The sequence below is a fragment of the Paramormyrops kingsleyae genome, chromosome 13 (assembly GCF_048594095.1).
Source record: "Paramormyrops kingsleyae isolate MSU_618 chromosome 13, PKINGS_0.4, whole genome shotgun sequence".
NCBI classification, from domain to species: domain Eukaryota; kingdom Metazoa; phylum Chordata; class Actinopteri; order Osteoglossiformes; family Mormyridae; genus Paramormyrops; species Paramormyrops kingsleyae.
This window is the reverse complement of record NC_132809.1, coordinates 11,833,872-11,851,846: the sequence shown is the minus strand read 5'-3', so window position 1 is coordinate 11,851,846 and position 17,975 is coordinate 11,833,872. Positions and strand designations below refer to the sequence as shown.

At 42.1% G+C, this 17,975-nt stretch overlaps 1 protein-coding gene across 6 annotated transcripts in view; it reads right to left on the bottom strand.

Annotated features, from left to right (window-relative positions):
- osbpl5 (oxysterol binding protein-like 5) overlaps window positions 1–17,975 on the bottom strand; it is a 46,006-nt gene that overhangs the window by 25,830 nt on the left and 2,201 nt on the right. The window contains exon 1 of one of the 6 annotated variants that reach the window (XM_023842061.2): window positions 7,368–7,494. The exons of 3 other annotated variants lie outside the window; for them this stretch is intronic. The gene's annotated coding sequence lies outside the window, so the exon portion shown is untranslated. Of the gene's footprint in view, window positions 1–7,367; window positions 7,495–17,975 lie in introns of those variants that run through there. 2 more of the 6 variants (XM_023842062.2, XM_023842064.2) reach the window with 2 other exon arrangements.

The following is a 17,975-nucleotide window of genomic DNA, read 5'->3' as shown; positions in this document are numbered from 1 at the left end:
TCAATGGAGGCCCGTGCTACACAGCCAAATGCAAACTCCCCCCCTTCCCCAAACACAAAGGCTCCTCTGTCCTCTGGGCCAAGGGTGCCATCCTTCACAAGGTCACAGCAAATTAGCCCATCACTGTCACATGGCTGAGAAGCTGCACACTGAGCACTTAGCCCTGATTGGGACTATTTAGGGCCACAAAGGTTTATTCTCCAGCTGGTTGTGCAGCCTGCCTGGCCCCCATTTACTTCTGGCTATAGAGCAGGCTACTCTCCAGTATTATGTAAACATGGCTGACTGTGAGGTATTAGTGATGGACAAGGCATTACTACATTTCACTATTCACTGTTTAGAACTAATAGGAATGTGGTAACCCCCTCTGCTTGATCGAATTACTGATGCAAAATGACCAGATAAGGCTGGGTGAGATAAGCCCACAGAAATGCTGGGATTGACCTACCAGCTGAAGGCCAGATCTAGACATGTCCCGCCTCAGTAGGACTTGGCTGAAACCTGTGGGGGGCTGCATCTGTCTACAGACACACACTCCACCCCCCTCCCCCCACTCACACACACAAACAAAACAGAGGTTTTGCTATAAATGGCACAAGTAAACTAAAAAGTTGTGGGTGACCATCTCACAGTTGAAGGCCCCTGATTGAACGGGTGCAGTGCACGACACAGTACGGGACTCAACTGGTATTTCTGAGTGGAGAGAGACAGGATCTCTGGGGTGGATTTGATTATTTTCAACTTCCATGCTAATGAGCTCTGGGTAAATAACCCATAACATAGAAAAGACAGGGGTAATTCTGAATCAACTCACAGAAACCGCTCACGGAATCAGCTCTTTATATGATGCATTTAACACATATAAAGTACATAGTGATGTACATAGTACATCTGATTTTTCATCATGCAAAGGTACCCCAGAGGAAAGCAAAAAATCTAACATCCTTAGGCAAGAGACAATAGGCTAAGTTTCTTTTAATATAAAACTAATGCAAGTGTCCACCATAAAAAGATCATTCATACTGGAATAAGAGGCTGTTTGTGACTGAACCATGATGGTGTATGTGTGTCAAAAATACAGTAGAAATATCCTATAATATTTCCTCACACCACTTGCACCTTGCTGGGAAACTCTTTAATTATCACAATATAATTCAAGTAATTTCTTTGCTCCACAGGTTCATTTTTGCTTAAAATTCTGTTAAACGGAATCAGAATGTGAAAAAGGTGACAAATTCAATGGATTATAAACTGAAATCTAATTTAAATAAAAAGAATGACAGATTTTTTTTCTGACTGCCTCGCTGTTCATTCAAGGGAACGGATTTGACTCGGGCTGGGTGATATGCCCTAAAAATGTTGATATTTATCACAATATTCTAAAATTCATATGTAGAAAACAGAAATACATAGACTCATATCTTGATGGAATTTTTATTTGAGTAAAAAAATCCATTATACCTTTATATTATAACACGATATTCAAATTGATGACAGTATAAATGTTTATAATTACGATATGATATTTTATTGATATATTGCCCAGACCCAGTAGGACCCTTCTACAGTGTCATAGAGAAATAAAACCTTAGCCAGTCTCAAAAGCACAGCTAGAAAAATGGATGCATGGCAGTCCACTAATGGGCCCAAAGAGAGAAAATCTTCTTGAGTTTGTCAGCTTTAGTACATTTTGATTCTACTTGGCTTTGAGTCTTGGAACGTGGAGTTTATGATCCCACGAGTCCCCAGAAAAAGCATGTCCACTCCAATGGCAGGGGACATCACACTTGTAGAACTATGTCCTAAAATACTCTGAGTGCTTTAGAAACACAGCAGGCCCTTTGGAAGGCAGAAACAGCAGAGAGACGTTTGCTAAATGGAGCTTAATGTTGTGCCTGTACTAAGAAGAGTGTAATGTACCACTGCTTGCTGAGGTTCACAGGCTAACTGGCTCAGGCATCGCTTAGCTAAACACCCAGTCATGCTTTTTAATGACCTCAGAGAGCTGCCACTGATAGCGAAGATAGCTACTGCACCAAACTGGGCCGATGTGTGACAGAGGTCACACAAAACTTGAAAACAGCTGTGAGATGCATTTACTGTGGGTGGGAATACAATCTTAATGGACCATTTGAGCATGGTTACTGCACGATACACTTCCACAACGAGGCCAGATGAAGCCTCCCTTTGCCAGCTGAAATTCTTAGAAAAAGCATGTGCTACCACTGCTTTACTCTAGGTTTGTCAAACTCAGAGATGCACAACTCCAGTCCTACAGGGCGAAGAGTGCATTGAAATTAAGGTTGAGGTGACTTGATATCCAAATAATTATTTCACTGGCAGCAGAAAGAAAACAGCCTGACCCTCACGGACCTTCAAGCAGAGCAAACATCCTGGAGCAGGTGTGAGTCACACCTCAAAACCGCTAAAATTTTCAATGAGTTTACACAGCCTCTCGGCTGCATCTGATAGCGGATGTGGTGGGGGAAGTTTGTGAGGGAGGGACCGCCTCTCATGTGGGACAGCTTGTGACTGGACCAACAGAGAAGTCATCTGCCCAACTTTACCAAATTCATTCCAGAGAGCAGCCGAGTCAGGAAAACCAAGTCATTCAATGAATGTTGGAAAAAGGTGTTTCTACTTGTTCACGACATCAAGATCTCCTAAGGTAAGACTTGTGTACACTTGATCAGGGACATCTGTTTTTCTCCAAAAATAGAATAAGTACATTTTCAATAGACCAACTTTATTAAATGAGGTAATAATTAATACTAACTCTTCCAATAAGGCCATCCTTTATTTTTTGCCCCTAGGTTAAAAGTTAAGTAAGCACAGTGACAGCTGAAAAGCAAATAATTTTCCCCTGTTCCTCAGCTCTATCGTGACACCTACTTTTAATGAGCAAGCAAAGGAAAGGTGTATGTGTTGAAGACATATTCCTTTCCAATCAGATTACTCCCTTGACAGAGCAGTTTAAGGACATGTTTAAGAGGCATGTTTGCTCATTGCTCATGTTGTCTTAGTAAGCAAGATTTCATCATCATTAGCTGTACAGCTAAATTCAGAAACAACCACACCCCACTGCTTCATGTGTAGGAGGAGCAAGGCCTCACAAAACTGCAATAATGAGAATTCACAAAATTTACAGAATGAAGCAGGGCTCACTAATGTTGCCAAGGACGGTGTGGGTCAGTGCACACCTATCCCCACTCCTTCACTGTCTGCACCACGGTGGTCCAAGCTATGACTTTCCACCCTTGGCCAGAGAGCACTGAGGCTAAAATTGTGAAAAATTGGTGTCAGCCGATTTCAGCCACCTTGAGAGAAGCGTGTTCTGAATTATGCATAAGCATCCGTAAACGAGCATCTCGCTGATCTCACGCTGGCATTTTGAGCCACTGTCTTCAGATCAGGCCTTTTTTGTAGAGAAATATATAGAACAGAAACTCTTGCTCTGCCAGCGATAAGAGGGGGGGGGGGCAACAATCCTTTAAATACTGTAAGCATGTGAGGGCTGAGCGGATGTGGCCTGCAGAGACCTGACCTTTCTTTGAAGAGCAAAATGGGCCTCTTCATGGCACAGCATCTGCCCTTTTACGTGTGCCCTATGGGATAAAGGTCGTGGGACAAAAGTTCACTCCCACATCCCGCCAGTCATGGACCAGGTTTCAGTCCATGGGGATGTGTGGATGGGAAGGGGCTGAGCGTGGCCTGGAGAACGCACTCTCTTTGGCAGACGTGTGTAAACAGACTGCAGGACGAAGCGAGTTCATGTCCACAGAACAAGCTGACCCAAGAGCAGCCCCGCCAGATTTATCTCTAGGGGGCAGTCCTCCTTCCACTTTTAGGAATGCATGCTATGGCAAATCCCGCTACACTATTCCGCCTTGTGACTCATTTTCCGTTTCCATTTGTCCTTATTCATCAAGACTTAAATTCAGCACAGTTGTGGCATTCCTGACAAGATGAGAGCACCAGCTTGTCTCGTGGGCCTACGAAGACAAGCCCTTCACTGCCAGGCATGAGACATGCGGAATTAGAATGCAGGGTGGTACTATAATGGTGACGAAACACAATCAATGACTAATTTTAGGCCAAAGAGACAGAAGACGTTTTACATTCAGGTGATTCAGCAGACAGGTCAAAGCCCGACAAAATCCTTGTTATTATTCCCAGAATCCATGAAACATCAGTAGTCCCCATAAAAAGATGCCTCCAGGATTCTCTTGCTTGACAACATAGGGTAATGTCTGTTATTAAGGTCACCCATGCTTTCTTGGCCCAAATTAGGCCGATATAATCTCTCGGTAATGGCTTCAACGTTTGACTCACCGAGGGGGTGGTCGATTCTGTAACAGTTACCCTTTCTGATTGGTTTTCTCTTAAACATGTCAAAAAAAAGTCTGACCACAAACATTCAAACAAAGGAGAATATTAAACTGACTGGTGAGACACTAATGATACTTCCATTCACAGTCCTCATAAGGGGACCTTTGCCAAAGTCAAAGTAATAAGTAATGTAGCCTGTATTACCCAAGGCAGAGGTTTAAACCAACAGGTGGGAAAATCAGGGAATTCACAGCATATATCCTTATGTCATTGGTAAGATGTGCATATTCCATCTTTAGTCTACTTTAGTGCTAGTCAATTACCGAAGACAATCAGCTTTGCTACACACTTTCGTTTTGAAAACAAAAACAACATACATTCACTCTCAGGACAAAGAGTTGTGTTGGCTGGCGGAGGTAATCATTTGTGGCGTTACTTGACACATAACCCATTTCAAAGCACAAGGGCACGGATGGTATTGGCTTAACCTGTTCCTTCACACGTCTGTGGTGAAAGAGAGGTTTAAAGCCGAGCTCTGGTACCCTCACAAAGGCAGCCATGCTCTCTGCCAGTGTCAGGGTTGGGCCAGTACACAGTTGCATGTTTGACCCACAAATTTGTAGAGCAGCAAATACTATTCAAGACCAGTTTACTTTCTTCAAAGCTCAGGAGGGAAAGTGAAAGCAGGTTTCTTATCTCACAGAGTTCTGGACAACAAATAAGCATGTATTGATTTTTCACAATCTCCTTTATTCCCTTCACCTTGTCCTACAAGACAGAATACACAACAATAGAAATGTGACCTGCCCTGTAACATGGTGCACCCCCAGCACTGGAAAGGCAGAAGAGATTCTACTTTAAAAGATCTAATCTTTCTGCAGAAAATAGAGCTATTGTAAAACATTCTCCCGTCATTCCTCTTTAAATGTATAGGCGGCCATATTTCACACTTATACTCTATCATAGCATGGCCATCCCAAAGGTTTTCTGTGTCATTGAACATGTTCTGGTGCAGACACACACCTCCCATTTGGTTTCTTAAAAATTCACTTGCTTACTGTAGGTCATTGGCAGTAAATGATCTTCAGATATGTCCTGAAAGCCTATAGAGTGGAGTATATGTACTCTGCTTCTGTAATTTTTATAATCTGAGTGTAAACATCTACTGGGTGTACTTTGGTTGCCCTCTGTCTCTGTTTTCAGTGTGTCAAACCAACTTGAAACATGATATTTACTTTAAAAGCATGCATTATTATTCCCAGAATCCTTCATTTGATAAAATGTGAAATGCTACCTAAAAATGGCCTTATTGACTGGCAGCTGTAAAGAACATAACACAAAATTTTCATATTATCGACAAAACAATACGCATCATTTGAAATGTCCTAGTTATTACAACTACTGTCAGCTTTTATGCAAAAGCCCCAAACTGTAAGCCAGTTATGTTCCTGTCCTTCACACAAACCCGCAAACATGACCTTAACGTTATACCGCCGTGCTTTTAGTGATTTCAGACGATCATACACAATGGCAGCCTGTGCATCATTAAGCTAAGGTTTTGAAAGGGATTTCAGAAAGTGAGTGTCCATGCAGCTTGTTTTGGATGTATGAAGGCTGATTCCAAGAAACTCTGTTATTACCTACTGCTAGTATAGCATTCATTGTCAATGTTATGAAGCTTCTAAGCATGACAAACCTGAAACTTAACTAGAACATGCTTAATAAGCCAAAGAGGTTTAAAATTTTTAGAAAATCCCCCTCAAACAGGTCTGCCTGTGACCATTCTCATTGAGCCTTAATGGTTCAGTGAACCTCAGTAAGGCAAGCACAAGCTAAACGTGTCTCCCAATTGTATGTGGTACACGAAATTCACAACCTGTGAGTGCTGGACTGATGTGAACTCCAATAAAGATTGAAATTTCTACGCTACAGACTATAAATGCTCCTCCCTCATATAAGACATATATATTTAGCTCACTCATAAGTGTGTAATATAAGCAAGCCACAGTCAGTTTAAACAAGAACTAAAGGCCAAGATCACATGCAGGTGCAAAGGGTAGAAAAATATTCGGGAATGAAGACGTTAAGGTTAATGCCTGACTTGCTGGTAGACCATTTATTTTAACCATACAGAGTCTTGCCATTAAAAGTAAAGCAAGTCAACAGGGATCTTAATCAACATGGGAAAACAAAATGCAAATCTAAAAAAAGCTTATCTTAAGGGTGATTTTAGCAGACATGTCCCACCTGGGATTGCACACATACCGGGCTTGACTGAGGTTACAGTTAAGTCTCAACCATTCAGTAAATGCTACATTCCAGCCAAAGAAAATATCACAACATCTCAGTCCAAATCAAATGAGTGGCGACATCAAAACCTAATATTATCTTTCCTTTCCCACAAGTGTCTTCTAAGACCAACTCACGAGGTGTCTTCTACGATCTACTTCATTAGCTTCCACTTTAAAAAAGTAGTGGTGAGACAAAGCAGTGGTTGTTGTCTTGGCCAAACACGTTTCCATCGAGATCACTTTTTATCACCAATGTGGCACTTATGAGACCCCAAAGTCCTGTCTTTTCCCAACCAGCATCCCCTGAAGTTTGCATTTTGTTCAATCCAAGTTTTAAGACAGCGGAGCACATAAAGCCCTTGCGAAAGCACACGTCCTTCATTGCAAATACAAAGCAAATATCAGGTATATTCACTCCACTAGAACAGGTCACTCCTCAAAATCAAACATTTGACATGCAAAGAGGAGTCAACGTGCAGCTTGATAAGAAAGGGTTAGTGTTATTCAAGAAGCATAAAAATAACTGAATGAAAACGCCACTAATCTAAAGTGCACTATCACTTTCCATAAAAAGTAGTATTTCTATAAGCTGCTGTACTCAAAATAATGCAGGTCCCAGCCTAGAGGCTAACAAAACAGCAGGTCAGCCTTGCATGGCAGACCTATTTTCCACCTGACAGGTGTAACTCTGAGCGCTAAATTGCTAAAGCATCCAGGCCTATTTCACCATATAGAGACAGACCTTACCCTAAACAAATGAGATGTGAATCCTCTTTCCAGGACCTCTTCCTGACTGTATTGCTGCCTTTCTTGCAAGACAGTGTCAAAATATCTGAGCAAATACACGTATCTGTGCAGCTCCACAAGGAGCTGGGCTCCACCCAGTTCGCAGCAGGAGCTTAGGTGGAGCACTGTGTAACGTTGTTGGTGCACTTTTCATAGTGTATTTAACTAGTCACCGATTACTGCAGCACAATGCGTCAAAGTGCTACTAAATAACAGCTGCACTCATGGTTAATGGCATAGCACGGATTATGGTGCCTTTCCTTTGGAGTGGGGATGCCTCTGTACTGAAATCTATTTTTACCATGTCAGCTCAGTGCCTGTAGCTCCTTCCTTGAAGGGGTGGCTCACACCCTTAAGAACTGTTACAGAAACTGGGGAGAGTGGTAAGCGGGATTTTCCACGGGCTCTTCTTCAAAACAAAGTATAAGTTCAAAGCTCTAGCATCGGCGCTATGGGAGGATGTACGATCCACACTCCCTTTTAATTCTGGCCAACGTGGCAGGTCCGTCTGTCACATCTGACCATGGATTGGGCTACGGAGCAAAGTGGGAATATGTCTGGGCTCAACGAGAAGCCAGCTGAAAGAGTGCCCCTAAGTGCAGGAGCCGACTGCTTGCAGAAACTGCCCCACTAGCAATGCTATAAGCTCCTTGTGCCAAATCCAACTGGCTTCCTGGCTGCCTGGCTCTCTCCATCGCTATTGTTCTCTACTCCCGCTAAAAAAACACACACAAAAAGCACACCGCCTATGCTGCCTGGACGAATGCACTCCAGCTGCCACAGTGGCACTTGTGATGCCATGCGGTGATCCTAGTACCTCACTGAAAACCAGTTTCTGATTATCTGCCCTCTGCCATTTCATCTTTGAGAGTGGTGCATGATTCTTTGGTAGCGCAGAACAAATTGTGTAAACCTGATCTCATCAAGTCTGCTTGACATAGTAGAGCAGTTATCATGCATGTTTCACTATAAAAAGCCTAATTCCTAAGGTGTGAGTCAAAAACGTATGGTGCTGCACTGCTCCATTTACCAATAATATGACAGGATGTCAGCACACATAAGACTCCGGGTTAGATGGGCAATCCCTAATCCTTGTACCACAAGAAGATACTCCTGGAGATTAAGGGGAGTGTGATAAGAAGTGAAGCTCTCTGTCACGACTGTCTCCTGGTTGGCTTAGCATTCCTCTCACACTGAACACCATTGACTCAGGACCCTGTGGGTGCCACATTTGTACCCAGAGCTCCAAGCCTCGAGGGTCCACCAGGCTGTGTTTACCATGTAGGTGACAGAAGGTTCACACTACCCATGCCACCTCCACTCCCACTCAAAGAACACCGCCCCCTGGGTCCATATTCCCGTTGATGTGTTTGTTTTCAATTTAGAGCGTTGCTTCTAGAGATAAACAAGGGCAAGTGAGGACTAAAGAACACGAGGTTTCATCTCAGGAGCTCAATCAGCATGCACCAAAGCTCACACTCCCACCTAGACCCCTTGGTCATCTTCCCAGCCTGACTGGGCAAACTAATGAGAACACTGGGATGGAATAACTGGTCCATAGGGAGGAGAGCATCTCTAATGACAGCCCTATAACAGCAACGAGCCTTCAGACAGCACAAGCTCTCTATAGGCTCCTGCTAACCTTTCTATGACAAGGATCTAATCATTACTTTAGAGTTCTTCTGATTTCTTTCTTTTATAATGAAGGATTTCCATTTACTTAACTAGAAACAATAGACTTTCTGGCTTGATTGAATGGGCAATGCAGGAGGGGCTGGGATTTAATTAGGGAAACTGTGACACATTTTGATTATAAAAGGGCATGAAGTTCTGCAAATATTTGCATTGTAAATAACCAGGCTCTCGAACATGGAGGGCTCTAGACAGCTGTGTGGAGCAACATGAAATTAAACTATTCTGATATTGTGTAAATTTGTGAAGAGGTTTGGGTTCCCTCAGATCTCTCCACTTGTCACACTAGGGTATTCAAATCTAGCACAAACATACACTGTGTGACAGAGTCCTGACACTCTGCTGAGTAAATAAACAAGTATTGTGTTTGTTAATGGGCTGCATGGTCTCACAGTCCCCGAGGGCATCTTATTGCCACACATGAACCTAGAAACACAGCTCCATCCGTCATAACAGTCTTTCAGCCCAATCCTTCAGCTCCTCTTTCCTTTCTCTAGTGTGATGTGTAGCTGTGCTTCCCACTGCCTGCTGCATTATTCATATATAACAAAATCTTTCATCCTGAATAGAGGATGGATGGATGGATGGATAGATGCTGCACATTTTAAGAATTGGTTTTAACCTGAATCTGCACAGACTGCAGTATTTGGCAGTTTACTTAACCAGTTCAGTGCATAGTCTTCATAACATACGAGTGATACTAGAAGAAAAAGACCTTGGTATTCATTTGTAAGGTGCTTATGGAGACCAGTAGACTCCTTTAGAAAACCCTTTAGGAGTCTGGAGACCCGTCAGTGTGATTTGTATGGACTGTGTTGTTTTCACAAGATTATTATAAGCACATTTATTCACAATACGACCCATTACTTCCACAGGGAGAGTACAGCTTTGCTGTGGCCCCTCACACTCTGCAGGCAGAATTCCAATCAACAACATCAACTCTGCCGAGTCAAAACCAAACATAAAGTTAACATGCGGCCCGAAATAAAAACAATTACGCAAGTGAGCTCATGCAGCACAAATGTTACATAAGCCTCGCAACGTGGCTCCAATTATGATCTCTTTGTGTCGGCACTGCAGTCATCTGGACGCGGCTTCTTCAGCACAGAAGCAGCGGCGGGAAAGTAGGTCAGGACAACTTTCCATACAGGGAGTCTGGGGGAGTGGGGGGGGGGGTCGCTGCTTTAACATGTGTCCTCGCAATCTACACCAAGGAAAACTTGGCTCAGAAATGGTTGGGTGGTCTTGAAAGAAAAGAGTGAAAGGAGCCAGAAGTATACAAAAAAATGGTCATTGTCATGATTATCCAGGCAACCGCCCAGTCATTATGTGCAAAGAAATGGCGCTCTGGGACCATGTGGAAATCTCAATATATTATGCTACAGTAGGTGTGATCTATTTGTCCAGCTTAAAAACATAAATGCTACCTCATTCTTTGTCAGTCTGTAAAAGGAATACAACTCTCAAAATAAATCACTTGAAATATTCCACCTTCATTATAATCACTAGTCATCTTGATCCTTTTGCTTATTGACTTCACTAAATGGTGAGGATCCATCCATCAGCGTCAAAGGTATAGGCACGTATAATGTTCTATAATGTTCTGTCCCTATACTCCCCCATATGGAATTATTTTTTAAAAATAACATATGACTCTAATATGTTTTACCCAAAACAATACATATGAACTTAATGTGTCATTAGATATATATGCCCTTTATTCATGTAAAATATATATTAATGTACTATCAAACATATAATTTCTACATTTGTGTTAAATGCATATTAAATTAATGCCATATATATATGGCTCGTGTATATATACTTTTAGTGAACATATGAAAAACAACATGCACTTTCATACATAACTGAAATAAGAAAGGAATGCCTTATATGAAGCATGCAGTTTTTTTCATATGGGCCTTGCTGGAGACGTGGCCTCCCTCATGTCCTATGGGTGAGCTGAAATCGGTTGTTTTCTTTGGGTGTGGTGTCTCTGTGCTCTGGGACATGGGAGTGGTGTCCCTCTTAGCTAGCACCTCCTGCTATACTGTCTCCACCACCCCCCCCGAGCCTGGCCCGTTGAGGGTTCTACAGGTGCCAACACGCCCAAATGGAACCGAAGTAGCTAATGCTGGGAGGAGTGTCACACTTTGGCTGACATTTATGACACCGCAGTACCTGTAACACCACTGACACCCAACCCAACTGCTCAAATCCTATAACCACATCATGAAAAACCAAGAACTCCATCTTGAGAGGAGTTTAGCACAAAATAGGATTTTTTTCAGGATTTCTGTCAGAACATTTTGCTCATTTAACATGTCTGTATCATTTTTTATGATGTGTCCTGCACTGTATATTTAAAAACAATATTGCACCATAGTGACCTACAGTATATTCTTCAGTATAGAATTCACAAAAATGGTTACATATTAAACTCTTAAAAACTGAGGATTAGTAGCTGCTTCCATACTTTGAAGTGTGTCAGGAAAATTACAAACCCAGGCACCAGGACAGTAAGGGTATTCCTGAGTTCATGGTTATCAGGAACTCGAATCATACCGTTTTCAAACGACAGGGAGTGAGTCCCGTCCTACCTCATACAGCTATTACCTAACGGTCCAAAACTATTGAGTAATCCTCAAACAAAAAGAGGAACAGATTCTCCATGCAGGAACAGATTCTCTGTGCAGGAGGTGTGGCCAGTTATTAAGGAACATGGTCGCAGCTACAAAGCAGAGGAAGTGGAAGTGGTGATTATAGATATAGCACTAGGTACCTGATCACAATGTTTGGGAAACAGCTCCGTTGGGTTGGGCAGAACCTTATGCCATGCAATATTTGTGCCATTGGGTTTTGACTTGCCACCAAATTACCACCCTCTCCTGCCCACACGCCCCCGCTTGTGGAGAAACAAAATCCTGAAAGCCAAGTTAAACCTTCCTATTGATTAGTCACATGGAAAACAAGGGCTGAGGTATTATTGCTGTAACATGGCCTCCTCCTTCGGGTCACGGCCTTCTTAAGAACCAGAGCATGGCGCTACTGTTCCTCCACCTCCACAGAAAACTTAAAACAAAACACCCAAGCTAATCTTTATTAACAAACTCAGCCAACGTTCCTAGCTCAGTCCCCTGCAGAGCTGACAAAAACCATTAAAAAGTTATAGAGATCGGATGCCATGGATTATCTCACATAAACTTTTCTGAGGCAGGAAGGTAGAATGAAAGCTATTGATTGAAAGCTGTACTCGCAGTTACTCTCCCCTTAAGGACATTTACAGCACTCTCTCTCCATTGCCTCCTTTAGTTCCCCAGGGACATTCAGGCTCACCTACTAATACAAAGTGAAGAGTCCTATCATCATTGTCTCACTTCACACGTGCCTGGCAAAGAACAGACTGCACTCATGGCAGTGTGAGAGTCCCAGAACCTCTATTAGTGTGGGGACGGAGGGGGGGGGGGGCATTTTTACCGACCTTATTAAGAGGAACCATAATATGGGACACTGGCCAGAAGGGCTTACCACTGCACTTCCTGTGTTTGTTTTCTGCTGTGGCTTAGTGTTGGCAGGAAACAATAGGCTTCTTAGACAGGGTTTGGGTTGTCGGGAGAGCACCATGGGGCGGAGGGGGTATCCTGTCTCTGTGAGGCCCAGTATCCGCCAGGCCATCATCAAGCGGCAAAAGACAGGACAATGCCAAAGGTCTAGACAGCTGCTGCACTGCACTGGCTGCAAAGTGTGTGTGTGGGGGAGTGTCCCACTCACATGCAGGAATAAAAGCTACCAGTGTTTCACCAACAAAACGGCCCTTTGACCATCTACAAAACTGGAATTTCTCTCTGAACAAGGCTCATGGTTGGCGCATTTCTGACCATACAAATACAAAGCTAATCATAGGCAACTATTAAGATATGCACCAGCAAGTGAAACAATGAAGCACATCCTTTTTGCCAGTCCTTTTATATTACTCACATATGTGTTTGACCTTAATAGAAATTGGTTTTGTTACCATGGGAACACTCAACATTTGTAAATACAGACTATTGCCATTGTGTGGTAAATTGACAATGAAGTGTACAACTGCAGTAGAAACTCCTACATTAAATAAGACTAACTTTCTCCAGCATGCAGGAAAATAATCTTGCAAAGTTTCCCAAGGGGGACATTACAGAAGCACTGAATTAAATATCACAAAAAACCCATATCGGTTGTCTAAGGGAAGGGCTGCTTGGACTCATCATATTTAATAACAACACAGACTAAAATCATGCATGAGTGAGTGACAAGTGAAGTCATAGAGATGGACACCCCCTGAGTAAGCTGTTGTTGAAATCCTTACACCCGTTTTACACCCACATGATTTTATACCAATGTTGTATGAATTATTGAACCACCAGACAGCCTCTGCTGAAGACCAGATTATGGTCTACATGCCAAAACTAGAGCTCCTGGAGTTATCTAAGGGTGGTTATTGATGCTCTTACACAAACACAATCTAACTGTGTTGTCTGGACTTTGAGGGAGGGACCTCACTGTAGTCAAAGGTTCTGGAGGTGCACAGTAGTGTGTCTGGGCATGCTGAAACCGCGAGGTAGAAAGGTGTGTTTTCAATGTATGTGTACATATGAAAGTCCTTGTAGGGTCCCGGTAGTGCCTGGTACATCCACTTGCTGGTCCGTGCCCATCCTCACCCCAGTGACAGAGCAGATCCACCAAGGCTTCTAGCAGAGCAGCTGTGGGCATCCCTGCGCTTTTGGATCACATCCAGTGTTTCTTCTGACGACACATTTTTCCATCCAAAACTGCAAAAACTATGAGCAAGCCAGGCCTTAATTGAGGCTTAAAAGCATACAGGTTGAAGTGAAGGCCCCAAGAACAGAATAAATAAATTATTTGGTATTTCATCCCAGTCACTCTGCAATTTCCCTGAGAAATGGAGCCTGCAACTCTAACAGACGCAGCCTAAGAAAGAAAAGACAGCCTCCATTCACCCGAAGAGCAAGCGAATTTAAGAGGGTGAGGAGGAGCAAAGTGTGTGGGAGGGGGCTGGGGGGTTCTGAGCCTTAGTCATGGGCAACAGGATAAGAACACGAGCCATTCTGTTTTGCTTTTGCCAATTTTTGTTTTCTGAAGCTTAAAAATAATTTGGCCGTGGCACTAGGTATACAAATAAAGCACACTTCAGCTAATCCTTCAGACAGGACTGGTGCTGTATATGGTAACATCCTGCTGAGACAATCACTCACTTACTCATTAGTAAGAAAATGGGCATGTCTCTCTCCAATATGGAGGAATAAGAACTCTCTAGAAGCCCCATGACTGTGGCTCTTTGCAGCCTCATACAACCCACATAGATCACATCCTAATGCAAATCTTTGGACTTTCCACTCCCAGCTCAGAATCACTCCCACATCCTAACCACTCACCAATATGCTTCATACACAATGCCAAATATTACAGTTTTTTTGCTTTTATTGGCAGCTATAAAGCCGTAAAATGCTATAGACAAAAACTGCAGGGTGTAAACACATTTGCCATGAGTGATGAGACTGCTCCTCTTCAGGAATTTGTGTCTGCATATGAAAAGAGTGATGGTTGGGGCTCTTTGTAATCTTTCCAGTGAAAAAATGACTTAAACATTGACTCTATGGTTTTACTAGCATTTTTTAATTCTTGAGGCATAAGTCTTTCTGTTTATGTTGGTTGGTTGGTATAATACTGTCTGTCTTCTAGCACAATTTTCAGCCATAACAAATGTCACGGATCCCCCCCCCCCCCCCCCAACACACACACACCAAAGGAGATGTTACCTTGACAATCAACATACCTATACAATTAAAATGACTAGTTCTAACTTTAATTGTTAACAGGGGAATGAGTCGATATTCCTGACAGCTAAAACAGATTTTGTGTCAAAAATAAGAACTGCACAGGCTATGTGATATCCTATCATTCCATGAAAGATTCGTAGGTGCCTTTAAAAAATGCTTTCCTGAGAAAATCCACATCTGTGTGACAGGCAGCCAGTCAGCCCACTGTGGAGTTAAAATAGTGACAGAAGATTATTTGCTTGCATAAACTCACATTCTTCTAAAATTCAATCAATTCCATCTATGCAGTATGAAATGACATCCTGGTATAAAATTAAACTCAGTTAGATCACTCCTGTTTGCTTGCAGATTGTCCTGACACGGTTACCTAATTATCACTACAAAATCTGTTTTTAGAAAGCAGGGTTTCACACTGCTAATCTTCACAAACCTTTTTGGTTCAGCTGACAGTGAACAGAGTGAATTGAGTTCCCTCATTCTGGAAGAAAAATACCCCAGATAAATGTATTCCAGTGTTTATATGTGCATTAAGTTTGGGCTCCTTTACTCATGGCAAAACTCTTTTGAGCTGACGAGGAGTGGAAGGAGAAGCTGAAGAATGACTTAATTTCCTTGAACCCATAAAATCTGAAATTTGGCTTCTTAACAGTCTTAAGGAAGACCCCAGGAAGCAAAAATGATTTAGAGATCTGAAAACAGAGCTCTGGTTGCTCACTTTCACTGTTTTTAAAATGGAAACTGAGACAGCGGGCCTTATCAACTTTTCACAAACTTATGTTACACTTAAGGTTTTAAGTTAGATCTTTCAGCTTAAGCTACTGGGCACAAAACGCTATTGTGTCAAGAAAAATAATATGAGGTGATCTAGTTTCACTGTGTTCTTGTAAAACTTGGCTTTGATCTAAATTCTTATTCAAGTAGGTTATATTAGAATAGAAAACAATATTTACAAACAATTTCAACTCCTTTCAAGTCTTAAATGAAGATATGCAGTTAGAACCTCAACCTACTCCAAACAATCTATCCATCTTCTAAGCGAATATCCAGGTCAGAGGCAGGCTGGCATGGGATAAAACTGGGATACATCCTGGGTGGGATGCCAGTTACTCCAAACCAGTTTTGGGCAAAAGAAATGAACTGGTAGTTACAGTGTGAGCATCGAAGAAACAAGTCACTGACGTCATAGACCACCAGTCTGAATTCTGCACATGCAATCTGCACTATTTCATTTTGCCTGCTGAACACTGAGAGTATTGTCTGAGCCGATGTGCCAAAGCATCGCTTCTGACCATGGTTGCAAATGGTCTCACTAACTTCACGACAGCAAAAATGACAAATGTGAGGACATGTCAGGAGAGAAGAGATGTCATTCAGGCAGCCACGTAACTGAATTCTTAATCTCCCTAGATGGCTGCTCCTTACATTCAGGTGAAGAGACGTCCACACCGACTCCAGACCAACATCCCAAAAATGGAATCTGAGGCAATGGATGAATGCTATAGCTCTTACACTGGCTGCATAACAGTGTAAGACAAGGCACAGGATAATACCACACTAGGACAGAAATGTGTTTACTGGGAAAATTGCAGAATCCAGCATAGTAGACTCGGGATATTAATCTGCCAGCAACAATGAGGGTGTGGGATGACTAGGGCAGCTTGAAAAATGATGCGTTAGGGAGGGAGAAAGAAGACGATCTTATTATGTAGAAGAACAAAAGACAATTTGTTCAGCGCTCTGGTGACTCTTGCAGTGCAATATCCTAAATGCCACCAGAAAACTTTTCCTTAATAACCTTCTTGATTAGGCCTAGTTATACTTTAGAGTTCATTTTTTCAGGGTGGATGACTCAGTGTATCAGAATAAAATGGGTGCCACTGGGTGTTTTAATCCTTTGCTTTGCTCTAATTGCAAGTGTTTCAAGTCAGCAGAATATATAGCTCCTTGTTTTAACTTGCCATTACTTTTTAAAAGGAAGCCAGGGCATTCACTAAGGTCCTGTGACAGTCACTTATCAGACTAGCATTGCGTCACTGTCCTTAGCCCAATCAGAAGCTGTCAAAACTTCAAGTTTAACCATTCAAGAAGAAGACTCAAGTTAATGACTCACCTCAAGTCTCAATGGCTATATCACTTCTAATAGAATACAATATAGGCTGTCCCCAGGTTTGGAACAAGATCCATTTCCTAAGTCTGTCTTTAAATTGAATGTGTAGGTAAGTTGTAAAAATGATAATACAGTACATAATAATAATAATTATTATTATGCAGTAATAATAAACGTAACTACATACAGTACTGCACTGCACTTCAAGGCGATGAACCGCTGAAGCCCTGCAATATTTTCACGAATGTCAAAAAGTAGTGCATACATTCATTATTACTAACCATTGTATTTAACCCTAATTTTTAATATAACAGATTTTATGGCAGTCTGTTCATAAGTACGAGTTGTCCATAAGTTGAATGTTCATAACCTGGGGGCTGCCTGCATATGCACAGTAACTTTCACTATGGATTTCCTAATGACACATCTCAATGTTACAAAGACTCGGACATAGATATGATTGTGTATGCTCTGCTAAATTAATCTCAAACAAATTACACTTCAGCAGTTTACCATGGACACTGGAAGGTCTCATTGTGAACAAGCTCATCTAAGTACAACCTACAATCTGGGCTGCTTGCTAGCTGGGCAAGTTATAGAAAACAGAGGGATAGATGGAAGGATGGATAGAAGGATGGATGGATGGAACAGGAAATTATTTTACAACCTCAGGTACAGAATTTTCATTTCGATAGCACAATGTTATTTTCCATTTACCTGTACAGCCATATTTCATTCAGAGGTGACTTGCTTTTATGACCCACAACACAACCTACAACCCAATGTGATAAACCAACAGGAAAAACTACTGGTTAAGTATCTTCATAGAGTACAAAATCATGTCCTATTTTAGAGACAGCTTTTTAAAGCCTATTAACAACTAGTTAAGACAAATAGCTAGGAGTAAAGAAGTGTCTTAGAAGTTTCAGAATA